The sequence below is a fragment of the Streptopelia decaocto genome, assembly GCF_964273445.1.
Source record: "Streptopelia decaocto genome assembly, chromosome: 2".
Classification (NCBI taxonomy): Eukaryota; Metazoa; Chordata; class Aves; order Columbiformes; family Columbidae; genus Streptopelia; species Streptopelia decaocto.
In genome coordinates, this window is record NC_138655.1 from 42,057,408 (window position 1) to 42,075,684 (window position 18,277).

Below are 18,277 nucleotides of genomic sequence, written 5' to 3' on the forward strand. Positions count from 1 at the left end.
ATTCAGAATTGCAAAAGTTTGTGCAGCTGAACATGTAGGCCCAGCAAGGAAATACAAAATGTACGAGGAAGTACAGAGCTTTAAAAAAAACCCACCAATACAGAAGATGGTGGAAGGATCAGGAACTGTGGGTCTCGGTTGTGTCAGGGCTTTATGAGAATTGTGGACTAGAAAAAAGCACAGTCCAAATATCTTGGTACAACTGCAGGGAAGAAATAAGTAAATGTACCTAGTGAAGAAGAACATTAGGACATTGCTAAAAAAGAACCCAAATAAACAAAACCAACTAAAACTTTAAATTGCCAAACCAAGTACATGCATTAAATATATTTCATGCTTTCTCATAAATTTCCCCTCTTTCCTACCTAAGGTAATAAGAAAGCAAACACGACATGTTTGAGTCGTACTCTCTAGGGCCCTTGCAAGGTATTTTAGTGAGCACAGTGTTTCAGCTTGCATAGTGAAGAACAGAGCCATGTCCATAGTTACTATGTTTAAGCTTTACTCTTCATAAACATCCATGTTTATAATTTTGAGTAGTAATAATTGCACTGTGTGACCCGCAGGCTGAGGGAAGTTCTCGTCCCCCTCTACTCTGCCCTGGTGAGGCAAGAAGGACAAGGAATTACTGGAGGGAGTCCAGTGGTGGGCTACAAAGATGATGAGGGGTCTGGAGCATCTTTCTTATGATGAGAGACTGACAGAGCTGGGTCTGTTCAGCCTGGAGAAGAGAAGGCTGAGAGGGGATCTCACCAATGTTTATAAATATGTCAAGGGTGGGTGTCAAGAGGATGGGACCAGACTCTTTTCAGTTGTGCCCAACGATAGGATGAGGGGCAATGGGCACAGACTGAAGCACAGAAAGTTCCATCTGAATATGAGGAGAAACTTCTTTACTTCAAGGGTGACAGGAGCACTGGAACAGGCTGCCCAGAGAGGTTGTAGAGTCTCTTTCTCTGGAGACATTCAAACCCCACCTGTGCAATCTCCTCTAGGTGAACCTGCTTCAGCAGGTGGGTTGGACTAGATGATCTCCAGAGGTCCCTTCCAACCTCGACCATTCTGTGTGATTCTGTGTGAACCATGGTGCCAGACTTTCAAAATTACAAGCTTAACAAAGGGCATTAATATCTGTTCTAGAAAACATACATTATCTGTTTACTCAGTAAATGTTATTCCAAGGGTAGAAGGCAATATTCCAAGGGTAGAAGCTAAATTACTCCAAATGACATAAGGGCAATTTATTAACATAAAACACATTAATAAAAGGGTGATTTAAAAAAAAAATAAAATAAAAGTTCCCTTTGCAAAAAAACCTAACAAAACCCAATACTGTTTATGTAGGTTAATAGGTAATTCTAATATAGAAACAATCTTAATTCCACCTTCTTATGACCTATGAAAGATACAAAGATTTTAAAAGAAACTTTCAATCTTTACAACTTAGATTCATGCCACCTTAGACCAAAAAAAATAAGGTCAAAACATCGCAATTATTCTTTGAATAATAATAATTAAAGAACAGGTAAATTTGCATGGAATTAAAGCTTTAAAAAGAACAGATCTACTTGTCCTTACAACCTGGCAGCAATATTCTTACAAGTTCAACTCAAGGAATCTTGGTGTCCATACAATTTACAAGTAAAAAAATAATAAGACCTCACAATAACTTATTTTTAAAATATTTATTTGGCAGTTAGTGCAAATAAAATTGCTGTTCTTGATTAAGGTAGATATTGAACTTAAACGTGCAAAGGGAAGAAAGATTTCAACCTTTGTAACAGGACTTCTAATTTTTAAGCTTTCTTCCTGTATTTGCTACATACATAAATAACCAACCACATTTATGAGTTTTTAGTGAGCAAAAGAAATAATATAATGTGATTTTCTTTCAGTTGGCACCTTATGGTAGTAAATGGTGAGGTCTTGATTACAGAATTCTGGTTAGTGTTAGAATGAAACAAATAGAAGCTGCTTTTTAAGTGCCAGTACATCCCCAGAGAGATCCATATGGCAAATGCAAACACATTTGGAAATCAATTAAATGTGTGCATTATTTATTATCCTGTCTATTGCCCCACATAGTAACTAAAAAAATTTCAGTAGCTCAAGGCTCTGAAAGTATTTAAACTCATTTTCTGTAAAGTAAACAATCTGTACTGTAAATTTGAACTAATTTCCTTGCATTAAAGTGTGCTGAAAGAAAATCTAATAGCAACTTTGGAACTCAGTAGCAAATATCATACTAGAGCTGACTGTGCCACCTAAAATGTTGTTTTAAGAAAATAAAAATTTTGTTCCAACAATATTTTTTTGTTAATGTTATCTCTGATTTTTGAATACAGCAATTTTCAATTGGAATATAACCTTGGAACGCATTAAGTAGTTCCAACAGCTTTATTCCTTTGTGAAATGAAGTATATGTATCTAGTAAAATACCTAAGTATCAATACTTGAACATTTGATATCATACTACATTGAACCTCTAAATTTCTACTTGCTCTTCACTAGAGCATTAGAAATATTCAAGGATATGTCTTTCTGCATATAGTAAAAGACATTCAGACAAATTTGCAATCAATTATTAGACAATAAAAGACACTGAACAAAGATAAACTTCCTGAAAACCCTCCTAACCTCACCAAGCATTCTCCATACTATATTCTAAATAAAAATTCAGTAGAAATTACTTATATTTGCCTTTAATGAAAAATGGCAAAAGGCAAATTAATCCTTGCTAAATAAGATGCTGGGAAAATAATTAAGAACAAAGTAGAGAGTAAGAAATATATCGTGTAGGACTGACATGCAGGTTTCCAGGCCACTGTGTTGTTTTTAATGTATACATTCACTTGTCTGTTCTGGGATCGTTGTCCTACTCTATTTCCTATTTTTTTTTTCTAGAAACAAAATCCAAAATTAAGTGTGAAAACTTATGAAACCATATATAAAGAGTGGATCTGGATCCTGGATATGCTCCACACAGTCTATAATTAAAGAAGAAAAAAAATACTCCTATCATCAAACTCTTCGAACTCCAACACTTTCTTTCAGATTCAAAATATAAAGACTAGCAATGACCTCTAGTGTTGCGGTTTAAATACTGCAATATAATGCTGTGATCAGTAAACCACAGCATTCATGAAACAGCCAGGTAATGTTAGACTGTAGCATTCAACTATGTGGTGTAGCACAAAAGCTCTTTTACTGAAGAGAAAACGCCTTGTCAAACTGAAGCTATCAGCAGCAGAAATACTCTTCCATTTTTCCCTAGAAGCTAGTAAAAACTAGTGGAATACTGTTTGGATTGATAGTGTCTGTTTCAGATGATGAGGGGGAAACTTTCTGTACTTTTCTTTGTACTTGGTTCTAGAACAAGGATTATGTATCAGATGAGATGCCACTCCAGCTGGCTCATATGCCCAGGACACATATGACAGAGGGAGCAGGAGAAAGTGAATTAAATCCCCACAAGAAGAGCAAATGAGAGGCTGTCATCTTTCATACATATATTAACTCCTTAGGACCATTTGTGGTGAAAAGACAGAGCAGTGTTGCTTTCTAAGATGGCCTTTATGCAAGGATAAGGCTATTACTGTCCCCTACACAAGCAAATGTCCCTGTTGCATATTGGCTTTATCAGCCATGACTATGAATAGAACAGGCCTAGATGCACAGATGTGGTTCAAAAAAGACAGTACTAGGACCTAAATCAATTGTCCATTTCAGCTTGATAGGAAATATTTCTCTTTGGTAACACCATAGAATTCTTGGCCTAACTCTTACAGCTCAGACCTTGCAATTATTTGAGAAGTGGGATTAATTTATTTCTACTAAGTATTGAAAAAAAGTCTACAGCTTCAGTGAAATATGAAAAATTGTCTTTAGGGACAAATTGCCACAGCATGATGGTTAAAAAGATCACATGAAATAAGCTGTGAAACCCTTGTGTGGCTTACCTGACGATTCAGGAGTATTTCACAAACAGTTGAACTGAAATCACAAAATTATCTTCCTATTTTTTTTCCAGGGCTTGCTTTGGCAATCCAGTACTGAAAAGTGTAACATTTCTGTGCCTAATTCCACTTTTGGATCTGGTTTGCTCTCACTTGCTCCTTACCTTTTTTTTTCCCTAATATTTATTATATTAATTTTTTTTCCTAATATATATTATTCCACTCCACTTTGAGGACCTGAAATTCCATACAGAGCATTAGCATTGTGTGTCGATTCTAGGATTAGCTGTCTGCAGGAAAATCACAAAGTACCCTGACTCATGCTAGAATGTACTTCACAAAATATTAAGCAGCACAGCGACCTTAGGGGTGTGTGGAAAACAAAGACTTTTTGAGACAGTAGTCTGGAGTATTTCTGAATTAGAGAAAATTGCAGGAAATGCTTCAATTTCTATATGTCTCTGGAGAGCATAATGCAAATCAAGCCTAAGCAGGTTCAGATTTTAAGAAGCATTTGTGACAGATACGGGGTTTCTCCTCTTCTGCATCCTAAGAAAACTCCAAAGTTGAATTAGTGCTTAGAGAAATATTAAACAAAATTCTTTATGACAGTTTCTCCAGCTCTGTCTTTCAGAAATAACTTCTTATAACTAAGTTGGAAAAAACAATTCCTCTTGCAGATAAATCTAGACTAACCGATTCTTCAACTGGGATTTGAGACTACGTAGTGACAACCAATTATTTTTGTCTCACATTCAGAACAGGTATATTTTGTTCACATTAGGGAACATATGCAAATTTGGCAATTTCCTTTGCCTAATTTTCCAGAGGTAAAGATAATGAGCAAATTCGACCTGCAAAGACAAGTATAAAATAAAATGGGGATGAAAATTGAGTATTCTTTCAAAGGATTTAATAAACAGTCAAAAAGACCCAACTGTGCAATCTAGAGAGAGCTACTTTTAAGAGCCTATCCAGATTCACCAGTTATATAAAAGACATAGCTGGAAATTAAGCAACAGCAGCAACAAAACTAATCACTATTACAGAACTGTCATGGTTTAAATCCAGCCAGCAGCTCAGCCCCACACAGCTGCTTGCTCATCGCCCCTGACTAGTGGGATCAGGGAGAGAATAAGAGGGGTAAAAATGAGAAAACTCATTTGTTGAGATAAAGACAGTTTAATAGGTAAAGCGAAAGCCATGCACACAAGCAAAGCAAAACAAAGGATTCATTCACTACTTCCCATGGGCAGGTGGGTGTTCAGCTGCAGCGATTAGAAACGATGCACACCAGGATGCAGGCAGAGATTCACGCACAGACAGAGATCTTGTTCAGGAAGGAGTGCAGAGCCGGGCAGAGCAGAGAGCTGAGCCAGGATGAGGCCTTCTTTATTAGTCAGTGACAATTTATAGGATTTACAGGTACGGACCTGGACTAAGATGTTACATAAGATGTTTTTTCCAATAATTGTTATTAAAAACACACCACACTGATGTTATCTTTGTTTCAGTTACGTTCCCACTCATTCACAGACCAGGCCCAAGGACATTCACACATCATACGTATGGGGGCGGTTTTCCAACCCGAGATATCATTCTCACTGGCCTGGGCTATCACTTCTTACACTAATAAAAACCATACTTCTGTATAATCTGTCCAAGGCTCTTTAGCTGGAACTGCTGTTCCCACATTCAGCCATCTTCAGGAAAGCTGGGCTCCATCATGCATAACGGTTACTTGGGAAAGCAAACACCATCACTCTGAAAGTCTCTCCCTTCATTCTTCTTCTCCCACCTTTACACGCTGAGCATGATGTCGTATGGTATGGAATATCCCTTTGGTCAGTTGCGATCAGCTGCCCCAGCTGTGTCCCCTCCCAGCTTCTTGTGCACCCCCAGCCCACTCGCTGGCGGGGTGGGGTAAGATGCAGAAAAGGCCTTGACTCTGTGAAGGCACTGCGGAGCAATAACAAAAACATTTTCTGTATTACTGATTGTGTTTCCAGCACAAATCCAAAACATAATCTACTCTGAAGAAAATTAACTCTAATCCAGCCAAAACCAGCACAATAACACACTAGAGGAAAAGAGAAATAGATAGGAGCAAGATGAACTGGAAGATATGAAACACTGAAAAGCTGAAGTCCATAGCCAGTCTAGGCAAGGGTCAGTTGCTCTTTTGTTCCCAAAGTCTTAGAACTAACACTGGGCCTATAACAAGGTGTTGAAAATTTTAATGACATGAGAATTATCTACTGTTAACTAAGAAAGTTACCAGACACGCAGATAATTTAAGCAAGTCCAGGTACCTTGGGGTTGTAAACCGTGGTCCATTAAAGTTATTATCAATACAAATCTTAAAATCAGGGAAACTTAAGAAGAGTGAAAGAGTACTAATGTTAGGGTAATGTTCAAAAAGGACAAATACATGAAACTGCTTAATCTATAATTTGATGTGATGCCTATATCACACTTTTTCTTTACAAAGCTAACAGTTTAATTCTGTCAATACAGCTAAAAGGCTTAACACAGTTAATGTTGCTCAGGAAGGTTCTGTGAAAATGGATCCAAACTGGTAAATTTTAATTGACTGGGATTACATATTTGAAGAAACAAAACATATACTGCTTACTGAAGTCAGTTCCTTCACTGTTAAAGCAGGGACAATACAAAACTGTATACAGAAATCTGATTTTTTACATACAGTGTAAAAAAATATTAAAAAGCAAAACCCCAAATGAGTTTTCAAGGAAAGAATTATCTTCCCATTTGGGGATGGGAAGGGGAGGGGTGGGAAAGGAAGTATTACAGTTTTGATATATTTTTCTTTCTTTCCTGTGCCAAAATAATTATGCAGGTATTGATCTCTATTATCTCTAACTTGCTTATTTCAGTCAAAGAGAGTAATTTGTAATTAGCAGATATTTTTATGTCTTAGTTCCCATTTTGATGTCCTTCATACATTGGAGTATAAATACAATGAATACAATCATTTTAGAAATGTGATTTAGAAAGCCATTAGTTTAAGAGCTTTAGATATTCTTAACTTCAAAATAGCCTGCCATAATCTCTGTCTCTCTAAACAATTCCCTGCCTATACTGATTTGAACAATCTATATATGCTTTTAAAATGTGTAGGGAACATAAATGATATGATTAAACCAGCAGTCATCTGAGTTGCTGTATGGGAAAGCTCAAGTGCAGAGCAAATTCCAAAGCTTTAAAGCCCTGAAAGAGGATTCTTCCAACACCCACGCCTGATCTCATCAATGAATATAAAATAGTTCCTAAGAATAGGTAATGAATGCAAGTGCATTCAGAATAGGCAGATTTTTTTTTCTTTAACGATTTAAAACTTAGTTTAAATTAGAATACTCCTGCAGTATCTTCTAAAATAATGTAACTAGGTACTTAGGAAGGTTTGATAGGTGTAGTCTCTTCTGAAGATGCAAAGAATCAACAGTTTACTCAGTTCATAATTTCAGTTTATTCTATTAAATGAAGTCAATGACTAATTCTTTGAATTGAGGCTCCAGGAGCTCAAAAAATGATGGTTTTGTTTCTATTCCATTCAGAAATAAAAATGAAACAAAAAGGGCTGAATGCTATAAGTTACTAGAACAAAGGACAAAAAGTTAATTCAATGTGTTAATAGATGATATTTTCATTTAACAATTCATCTTCATGTAAGCACAAAGTTGGTTTTATATATTTGCTTTAAGGTTCTTGGTAGTTTATTTAAGCAATAAAATATAATAAATGAAATGTTTCTGCATCTTAAATTTTCAGTTCGTGTTGATGTAGAGACTGGGGAGGAGAGGGAAATTTACATGGTTATTTAAAAAGGCAGTTAACAAAATGCAAAAAACCTCCAAATGTCTAAATTAGCAGCTTAGATTAAATATGATCATGCTTTTCTAGCCTTTAAAAAATAGATTGCACATTAAAATCTAAATATAGGAGTGGATGTAGCCTAGAAGCATCTGAGTCTGTCTCACTGGAGTGCCTGATGAGGTACATGTCCAGGCTGGCTGCTGTGATGTTGGCTGGCTTGTGGCCTGGGGTTTCAGCTGGAGATGCCCCAAATCCCTGTTCCTGGCACAATACTGCCATTTGTATCTGGCTTTCTGTACTGGCCCAGGGGTTATAATGAGAGACAAAGTTCACTGCTGGGGCTAAGGGAGGAGCTGAAGCCTCACAGGTACTCCTACACCCCTTGGTTTATAAATTCTGTCTTTGTGGTTACTGAACCAGAAGAGTGACTGATGTAAATCATGAATGGATCAGAGTATGTTATTTGTGAACAGAAAGACCATTAGATACTTAAAATGTTATTTTGCAAATGGGGACAGTATATCCTGTGCTACAACTGTAAAAAGAAAAATAAATCAGGTTGCTAGCAACATATGCCAAATTAATTCCTGGTATAACTTCTTCAACTGAAATATCTGCTTCTGTAATTAATTTTATTACTTGCAGGAATTAGACTTAACATTTAAAACTATGAAAGTATATGCGAACATGACTTCAGTGCTTTAATATTAAAAAGCAAAGCTGCTACACAGTAAAAAATGGGAACTTTACATTTATATATTCAGTAACGCTAGTACAATAGTACCTTTCTATAAGTTCAGTATTACTGGTGTTCCATGTGGTCTTCAGTGTGTTTTGTTTGTCCTCATTGCATTCGGTATCATCTGTGTGTTGTGGATAGGTGGTGGTGTGAGAAGGGTCAGCTGCTACATTACGCAAATGGGGTCTCTTTAATCAAAATGTTCTACAGGGGACTTTTGTAAGATTATTTAGGCTGCATGTTTTCTCTTGAGAGCCTCTGTTCTTAACTACTTCTGAGGGTATGTCCACTCTATTTTATTTGAGGTTTAAATATCCTTTATATATTTCTGCTCAGGACGCAGAACTGATGTCATGACCTAGATGTTAAATTGAAGGTAACCATGCCCTTTCTTGAGAGCAGCTTGTGCAATAAACAAGAAAAATCACTTATGAATTCAAAACCTGTGTAGTCAGAAGTACTGAAACATATTGGGAAGCCACACAATGTTCAAATCACTGGTTAGGAATGATCCATAAAGGCTCAGAGGGAGTGGTGTGCTTTCAAAAATGGCATCAGATGCGCCTGAGTCATTGACCATTCAAAAACAAATTACTGAGAGCTTAGGTACCAGAGCTTAGGCTACATCAAAGGATAATCAAAGTTCTTGAAGTATCTCTCCCTAACATGCAGGAGATCTTGTGTTGTTGGAGACCGGTGTTTACTTTGTACATTCCAGTTCAGAGCTGTAATACATACTTTGTGCTTTAAAAAATGTCAGTTTTTTAAAGTGATTAAATTGTTCAGTTGTAGGAAAACCGAAATTGAAAATGAACACTTGTTCAAGATCACAAGATACCACAAAGCCTCAATGGAGAAGGAAGGAACTTGGGTTTAAAACATCAGCAGGGAAGTGAGTGCAGCTGTTTCCAATATTACCAAAAAAAAAAAAAAGATAAAAAAAAAGAAGGGACGTTGATGAAGACAGCAACTGTAGGGAAAGCAGAAGTACACAGGGAGAATTTATGGCAAGTAGAGCTAAAGAAAATAGGAAGATGTGGTTTTTCAAGTACATTTGGCACTAAATAAATACTGACAGTATTGGTCAGTACTGGCATAGCAGATTACAATCATACAGAAAGATTGATATGCTACTTCTCTGCTTGGTACTGAATCTTTCCGACCTGGTGTTATCAGCTTAAGAGGGCTGCTTGATGGAGATGTATTAGAGATGAACTATAGGAATAAACTCTTAAGAGCAGAACTCAAGAGGCTTAGTTTATTTGGTGCCTTGGAGAAAACTATGAGGTCTTAAGGAACCACATATGAACAGACTTCTCCAAAGAGAAACAGATAACAAATGGCTGACAGTGAAACTGCTCAGTTGCTGTGATAGCATGATGGTAATTAGCCACTGTAATCCTTGAAAATTTAGATTCATGTTCAATTTTTTATTTTTTTTTTTTTGTAAAACACATTGTAAATCAAACAGGAATTTTCACAGTCTTGTCCCATTTGTTTTTGGAAGAAAGCGGAGTGCTCAGACTAATTCCCACCTCCTAGTTTTCTTTTGGAATTGAATGAACTCAGTAATTTGTTTTGTTTTGTTTTTTTGCTAAAACACTATCTCAAAAAAGCCTTCTTGACTTCAACAAATCTGCCATCCCCACAGTCTGCATTTGCTAATCAATCATGCTTCCTATTTTTTATAATTTTGTTTTACAATTGGAATTTTTAATTATAAATTACATTTACAGTATGCAGTTAAATATACAAAATCTATTGATAGGTGCATATTTAAATTAAAAGAAGCAGAGTCATTGCAGTAAACTAAAAGTGGTCATGAATGCAACAGCTAAGGCAGAATGGACTACCATGTTCAGGTGCTAGGTTGTATAGAATTTGACAATAATTTGGGGAATGAATACTCCTAACAGATAAATAAATTTTGAGATTGGCCATAAGAAAGAGATAGTAATCTGCAATTGAAATAGGTTTACCTATTTATTTCTTATTGGGTTCTATATGTACAGTGTCTTAACTTTGCATATGAATCTACTTCCAGCCATGGCAATGGTAACAGCCCTGGAAGTGCTAACAGGCTCTGTGACCTTTTCTGCCCCTCCAAAGGGGACTGGCTGTCCCTTCTTAAGGCCAGGTCCAACATGGCACAGCCATGGGACCTGCTGGCAGGGCGCTGTGCAGTGGCTGCGTCCCCTTTGCTCAGGAGCTGCACTCAAACCTCAGCCCTTGGCCCTTTTTTGAGCTATGTTGCAGCTTTGACTCCACTGATCCTGCTGCACTGTGCTGGCTCTACCCCAGACTTGCCCTGTCACCACGGACTTGTCTGGCAGTCACTGAACTGGTGGCTGAACTGGGTTTTTGTCACCAGACTTCACTCTGAGACTGTGGGAGCGTGCCCCTTTTCCAAGACAATGGCCTCTGCAGCCTGTTCCTTTTGCTCCTTGACTACAGCTGCATAAACACGTAGTTTAAAAGAGATACATTTTTGGTACACCAAGTTTAGCACCCAAAATTAAAACCACACAGTGAAAAACTACTTAAACCTTGTTTGTTTTACAGAATGTGAAGAAAATATGCAGGTGAATCCTGAACAGTATGTGGAAAGAATAAGAACCTATATTTGGTACAGCACTTTGAAAATGTGAACAATTAACAGCAAATCTGATTTAATGCTTCTTTTTCATATATCCTGCAGCAAAAAAAAATCTTCATAAAATACTGCTTTTTCAGAATGGAAGTGCTAAATACAATACTAAACTTTTGTTTTTGTTCAGATAGCTTCATGAAAAAAAACCACCCTATAATTAGTTGCTTGGCATGAAGTGGCTCTGGAACACTTTGAGAGGAAGTAACATAATGAAACGTTACCAGAACAAGCCAGACCAACCTGCTCTGCTGGCAGCATTTTGCTTACTGCCCAGATCCTGCTTCAGTCCTGCCTGAGCTGCCTCTCAAATCAACAGTTTTCCCACACATGCTGTAAAAAAATCCTGGAGTCTCATTTCATGCAATTGCTGAGAGCTTCACTGGCAGATGTGCTTTGCCAGAAAACTACAAACCCTGTTGGCACTGCAGCTTCAGTGTTTGAATAGTTGCTGCTGCTTCTCTTGCTGATCTGTCAGCTCCTCAAACTGTAAGAGGTCACTCTCAGTAGTATCTCCTCAAGACAAGTTTAATGAGGCTCACTGGTCCTTCAGGATTACTAAACCTCAAAGTTACTTTTTAACCTCTGCCTTACCTCTCTGTTTATAGCATGTACAGCACTTATTTTGTGAAGTTCTAGCTGGATGTCATTCCCTTCGCACTAAAGATTAGCCCTTCATCATCTTCAAAGAATTTGTGAAGGAGAAGACCATTTAGGAGATGCAAAAAGCAGAAGCAGAGATCTGTAGAAGTAAAACAACACTTAATTTTGACATAATCAGTGTTCTATCACACAAAGCTGCCTTGAATTGCTTTGTATTGTATTTCCCATTACATTACATCTGCTCATCATAGTACCCATGTCTTCTCAGCTCCATTCACTGTTGTAGTCTCAAGTGGCAAAGATGATGTCTTTCAGAATGTGGGTAATTAGGACATGTTTCCCAACAAGGTGCAAAATTGGAGAGCTCTTGTCTATCAGGTGACACCTGGTGGGAACTGGGGGTAGTGAAGATGTGTTTACTTTCAAAAGCTCGGCAGTGGTATTTTCCAATAAATCATGTCTGTACACGCTGGGACTGTTCAACATTGTATTTAACATGACAGACAAGCAGAAAGCTCTTCAACCTGGCAGTAACAGCTACTAAGAGTATACTGTGCAAATCAGAAGCCTGATCCAGCTTGTAAGAAATAGCAAAGTTATAATCTGGTGAAAAATGCAATTAGATGAAGGGCCATGCGTATGAAATTTTAGACAGGCTGAAGAAGAAACTTTAGGTGAAGTAAAGAAAATGCTTTATATAATGAGTCTAGCTATTTTACTAAATGCATGTGTCCTGTGGGCTAAAAAAGAGATGCTTGTGCTCTCTTTTGCACTCCTCTCTGATGTGATTGCTTCATATTCTGGTCAGAAGATCATGCTTTGAATTTCTCCTATTCTCTGACCTGCCACTTACAGCATATGTTATGGAAGAAGAGGTCATGGTGAGGCATCAGACAAGGTATGACCCAGCTGTCTGCCATCCTCACGGGATCTTTAATGGAAGATATCTGTAATTGCAACGTTGTGATCCCTACCTGTGGTTCTGAATGAAACATACTGCTTCCTCACACCCCTCTCCCATCAGCTCTTCCCTATTTAGGTGGTTATGTCCTCATCCCAAAGAAAAGTTCTGCAGACAAAGCCTCTGAAGAAACCTATAATAAGAGAAAAATCTGAAAGAGACATGTGTGAGGCTCACTTTCGTTTTCTCGGGACAGGACGAAGAGGCCGGTTCTTACCCCACGGCTTACACTCTGCTTTGTGTCCCAACTTGTGAGCACTCACAGGACCCGCCCTTCACCACACAGGGAGGGAGCGAGAGGAGCCGGATCCGGATGGTGAGTACACCCGGCGCCTCCATCTCCCACCGGAGAAGGAATAAATTTAACATTTGTTACAGGCGGAGACGCGCTGCTGCCCGCCCCGTTACCCGTGTGGGGGTGAGGCCTGGTCAGCCTGCGGCCCCGAGCGGGGGCGGCCTCCGAGCGGGCATCCCGCAAGGCCGTTAACTGCCGCCGCTCACGAACACCCCTCGCGCCGCGCTTCAACGGTCCCCGGGGTCTCCCGGGGTGAGCGCGAGGGCGCGACTTCCGCCTCCCCCGGACGCACGCATTACCGCCGCTTCCGCCCCGCGGTTCCTCCTCCGGGCCGCCCTCTCCCGGCATGCACTCGCGCCGGAAGCGGCTGACGACAATAACAAACATCGGCGGCGGCTGCGCCAGGACTCCTGGGCCCGCCCGCCGGCCCCGCACTGCCGCTCCCGGCCCGCCGCCTCTCCGCGCCCGGGCGCGGTGACCGCTGAAGCGGTGCGCGCCCCTGAGAAGCCGCCGGGCCCGGCCGCGCGGGAAGGGGAGTGGCGCGTCGCTGCCGCCGCAGGATGCGCGGCGCTGCCGCGAGAGCCTCGGGTGAGTGCCGCCGGGTAAGACGCGGGGTCCTCCCGCCGCCCCGCGCCTCGTTTCGGTCCCTCCCAGCGGGAGGGAGGGCGGAGACCCCCGGCGGCGGGGCTCCGTTACTGAGAGAGTGGCCTTGGCCAGGAGTGGCGGTCCCAGCTCTGGCCGCAGGGCTGCACCTGTGGGGCGGGCGACAAAGAGCTGGGAGGTGGGTGCGGGAGGGGCCGGGGAGGACGGGGATCCCGTTGCTGGCTCCGATCCCGGGCTGGCGGGGTGACCCTAGCGCAGCCGGCGAGAGGGGGCGGGGGCCGGCGGCTCCTGGCTGGCTGGGGGTAGCGGCAGGCGGGCCGGGGTGCGCCCTCCCTGCCCGGGCTCCACTGCCAGGGCGAGGGATTCGCGGTGAAGTTACTCCAAGGAATGACTCAGCCTGGCTGCGCCTCCGTGCCCGTGGTCGAGCGAGCGCCTTGTGTTTACAAACGTTGTCCTGCCTTTCCCTCGGCTGTTTACTTATTTCTGCTCCCGAGGAAGCTTATGTCATGTGAGGAATTTTCCCGTCGGTTTCTCGTTGTTGTTTTCGTGTACGTTTTCAGGCTATTCTGTTGATCCGTGCTGGCGTTTCCTTCTCGGTGACCCCCAAAGTTCTGGCTGACAGTGATCCATATTTCTAATGCTAATATCAATGGTGGAAAAATTAACTGATCTTTTTAACACTTGTGTTTATAACTGAACTTCTAGAGACGAAAAGAATCATGTCTGAGACTGTGATACTTGGAACAGACCTAAAAATGTTAGTTTAGTCCTCTTACAACCGTATGTTATTATTTTTTTTTTTATTGTGTCATTTGATTATTGTCTGAAGTAATTAAGTGGTATGTTTTCTCCCTGAGCTTTTTCCCATGTTTTGTATTTAAAGCTTTCACCTTTATTTCTTTATTGGGAGAGAATGAGGAGTTCAAGTTGTTTTTTTTTTTTTTTTCTGCCACTCACATAACTTTGTGTTGAAAGTAGCTATTGGCTTTATGGAAGAACTTACAATTATGGAGTTGTTTGGTTGACTGCAGGGTAAAATGTACTTCAGCGCTGCTGGAGAAATAATGAGGATGGAAAAGCATGCTTCTTACAGTTTAAGTTCGTACAGCTGGGAAGTACTGTGAGGAATGCTAGACACTATAAATACTTCATAACAATAAAGAAAACTTGTGCGCTATCGTGGTATATTTAATTTGTGAACTTTAAAAATGTTTAATATCTAGTACCTTGGGAAGTTTTTAGAAGATGAGGAAAGGGCTCCACTGTTATCTAGTGTTTTAATATAAAGTTTAGTGACAAGAAGCAAATATTATCAAGGAAGAAATTAGACGTTTAAACATCATTAAGTTTTGTTTAAATGAAAGTGTGCAGAGGATATATTTGTACTTATTCTAAATGCTGTTTGGAACCCGGAATAGCTGTATTTTATTATGTTGAGAGTAGTGAAGAAAACTTGCTGAAGAATGTGAGGTAAGGGACTTCAACTGTGACACTTACAGAGCTGGAAATACAAATGGAAACTTTTGAGATAATGGATTAGTGTAAGATAGATGTAATTGTGCTTTGGAAGGATATTATTATTGCCCACTTTGTACAAGTAGTTGTATATTTTTTAGATTAAAAAAAAGTGCAAAAACCTGTCGTATGCTGTATTGTGTTGATCTAGTCTTGTGCTCAACACAGATTTTTGGTTAGGAGTCTCTGAGGTCATATTTGAGGGGCTGGCTCTCTCCCCATGTCATGTTACCATATTTATAATTAGAAGTTTGTGCAGCAGACTTGCACTCTGACTGGAAAAGAGGGCAAGGGGTATTTTGAGGGCTTCTGTAGAGTCTGTTTAAAACATTTTTGATCCTTGCATGTTGTCTGAACACAGCTAAGGTTAGTCTTGCAAAAATTAAGGTGAAAACTATTATACATTTCTTTGAATTTCAGTTAATCAGATTAAGCAGGGGGTGAGTGTATGTAGTGGGATAGGAGTAGCACATGACTATTTCTTTCTTTTGATAAGAGAGTGGCAGTTACAGCAGGATTGTTTGAAAGAATTTTTTTATAGGTTATCCTGAGGGGTGGGTTGTTATCAGTGTGTTCTGAAGTCTTTATTTGGCTTTAAGCTAGCAGTTAGCTTCTGTGGAAGACTGGCTCAGAGTGGTGTGAAGCTCGCAAGACTTTCATTGCACAGGTTGGGTTCATTCACATATTGTGTAAAGTAAAGTAAGTCAAAATGAAAGACTAGTGTGCGTACCTGGCTGTCACTTGAGCTGCTTCAGAGTCACTTGGGAAGCGTCCAAGCAGTCATGTGCCTTCTTCTGCATATACATTTTGCTCAAGAAAGTTATGCTCCTGATTTTGGTCCACAGCTCAGTGACATTATATGAGGAGTTTAGGAAGAATGATAAAAAATAATTTTTTAATACCTTTCTGCTTTCAAGTACCCTACTAATAGTTAGCATTCTGATGCAAAGTTGATAATCAGTATTATCGGATAGCAAACACTTGATTACAACACGCCAACTTACATAATAATATTACATTATAATGTAGTATCTAATTAAATGCACTGATACCAAGCAGGCAAAAAAAAAGTAGAATTAAAATGTAAATTACTAATATAATTGCTAGAATTACAATCTGTCTGTTTTGCAGCAGATTTGTCAGTAATGATTTCAGTGTACAAGTGGAAAGATCCTCACATGAGCTCTTTGTCGTAAAAGCCTACAGCATGATTAATGATGATAGAGAAATTGCAAACAATTATTTTTGTGAGCTAATTAGGATTCTGTGGTTACTGTGGGAGTCACTTGTCTATGAGTTAATTCATATTGCAGATCTACTTTTAATTTAGTTTTGATTTCAGTTGAAAGAGAAGTTGGAAGACATCATGGCCATGTATCAGCCATTTCTGTTCCCATTTGTATGCAGGGTTGGAAGTGGATATGCTTTGGTGATGTGTTTTCTAACAGGATTTGAGCATAATTATGTTGTTAATAACACATACGTAATATCTAAATCTAAATTCTTGGCACTTGTTGATAGAAATTTTGAAAGAAATTTATTAATACATAGTGTTCATTCAGGGACTCGGATGGAGGTGGCTACTGTTGGCTGGTCAGGAGAAGCACCTGGAGTGTCAGTGTAATTCTTCCTTGTCTTCTGCCCATCTCCAGGTGTGTATTTTACTTTCATTGTTCAGGTTTGCAGTCCAGGGTTCCAGCAGGGTTCTTAACAAAAACTACCAGCTCAAGCCACAGCTAGCGTAGCTTTTTACGTGCATTCGAGATGTTGACAGTTTGTTTTGGGAGCAGAATTTTGCAGCTGGGCCTGCTGTCTTTATCACACCAAGGTGAAATGATTACAGTGTGCTATATATAATTCTCTAGCAGTTTGTGCATCTAAAAAACTAGCTGTTGTCGAATGTAGTAGCCTGCTTTCTATGTGAAATGACTTAAGTATTATATGAATTCCTCTCTGACCTCTATTGATTACCTGTTGATTGAAAGTAAAGTGTAAAACTGCTTTGTTGATTGGTTGAGTTCTGAATGTCTGCATCTGTCTGGTTGGGTAACGCCATAGGTCCAATAAGCAGACTGATATTTGAATATTTGAAAGTAGCTCTGCTTAAGGAATGTTCTAATGGGTCTCTGACTTCAGAATGTGCTTTTATGTTCGTGTTATGAAAGAGCTCATTTTTTCATACCTCCTAAGACTTATGTTTGAAGCAGTATTTTTGCTTTCTCAGGACAATAGGCAAGTTTTGGTGGTGGGCAAACAGTGTTCAATAGCTCAAGTACCTGTTGTTTCTATCTGGAGGTATTAGGTGAAACTAATGCCTGTATGATCGAAGCACAATACATCAATCTTCATTATTATTCTTGAAGGTGTGTTTGAAAGGCCAATATGCTGGTTTCAGTTTGAACAGATTGAAAGCAATGTGTATTTTAGAGGTAGAAAGCAGCATTGAAGAACTAATTAAAGGAAAAGTTTTACTTCTGCCATGGATTCAAAAATCAAACCACTCTTAACAGAATTCCTATTATAGCTTTGCTAAGAATGGCATTTTGCTGAGATCTGATTTCTTTTAACATTTCAGGTAGTTGCTCCTAAATGCCCAAATTAGTGCGCAAGTTTTCTTTTGTTAAATGACTTATCTGCCACTTTTTTGTATGATTGAATATGTTCATGCTGCATTCTGTAAAATATGCTCTTTTGTCTATTGTGTACGTTGTAGATATGGCTGCAGTGATTTATTTATTTATTTTTTTTTTGCTCTTTATCATTTCAATGGTGATGTTTTCCTGATACTGCAAGGACTCTTAAGTGTCAGTGGTTTACTCAAATTTTATTTTGGATTTATTGATGTCAGATAGCTGTGCTGATATGTCAAAATTGTGGATATTTGATCCTTATTTAGTATAGTTGTGGCTACGGTAGACAGTTCATACTGACAAAATGATGCTTTTTATTTATACAGTTTTCCTTCCATCCTCCAGAGTGTGTGTGTTTTTATTAAATACAGATGAAGCAGAGATTCTTATATAAGAATATATTGTGTAACTGGACTATCATCTCTCTTCTAATGTATTATGCTTATGCTATAGTGCAAGTATTCTGCTAGTAAACTCAAGATGACTTCTCT

At 39.3% G+C, this 18,277-nt stretch overlaps 1 protein-coding gene and 1 long non-coding RNA gene across 7 annotated transcripts in view; one reads left to right on the forward strand and one right to left on the reverse strand.

Moving 5' to 3' along the window:
• Window positions 1-1,289: 1,289 nt before the first annotated feature.
• Window positions 1,290-13,320, reverse strand: LOC309436476. Of its 2 annotated transcripts, none has more exons than XR_014183351.1 (3): window positions 12,961-13,320; window positions 12,757-12,876; window positions 1,290-5,915 (listed from the first exon to the last, which is right to left on the reverse strand). It is a non-coding gene; the product is annotated as an uncharacterized lncRNA (long non-coding RNA). The 2 variants fall into 2 exon arrangements; XR_014183352.1 differs by having other exon boundaries at window positions 12,757-12,894.
• Window positions 13,321-13,386: 66 nt separating this feature from the next.
• The window catches only part of RB1CC1 (RB1 inducible coiled-coil 1), an 81,403-nt gene continuing 76,512 nt past the window's right edge, over window positions 13,387-18,277 (forward strand). For 2 of the 5 annotated variants that reach the window (XM_082045682.1, XM_082045685.1), the window contains exon 1: window positions 13,387-13,626. The gene's annotated coding sequence lies outside the window, so the exon portion shown is untranslated. Of the gene's footprint in view, window positions 13,627-16,718; window positions 16,809-18,277 lie in introns of all 5 variants that reach the window. The other 3 variants (XM_082045684.1, XM_082045686.1, XM_082045683.1) reach the window with 2 other exon arrangements.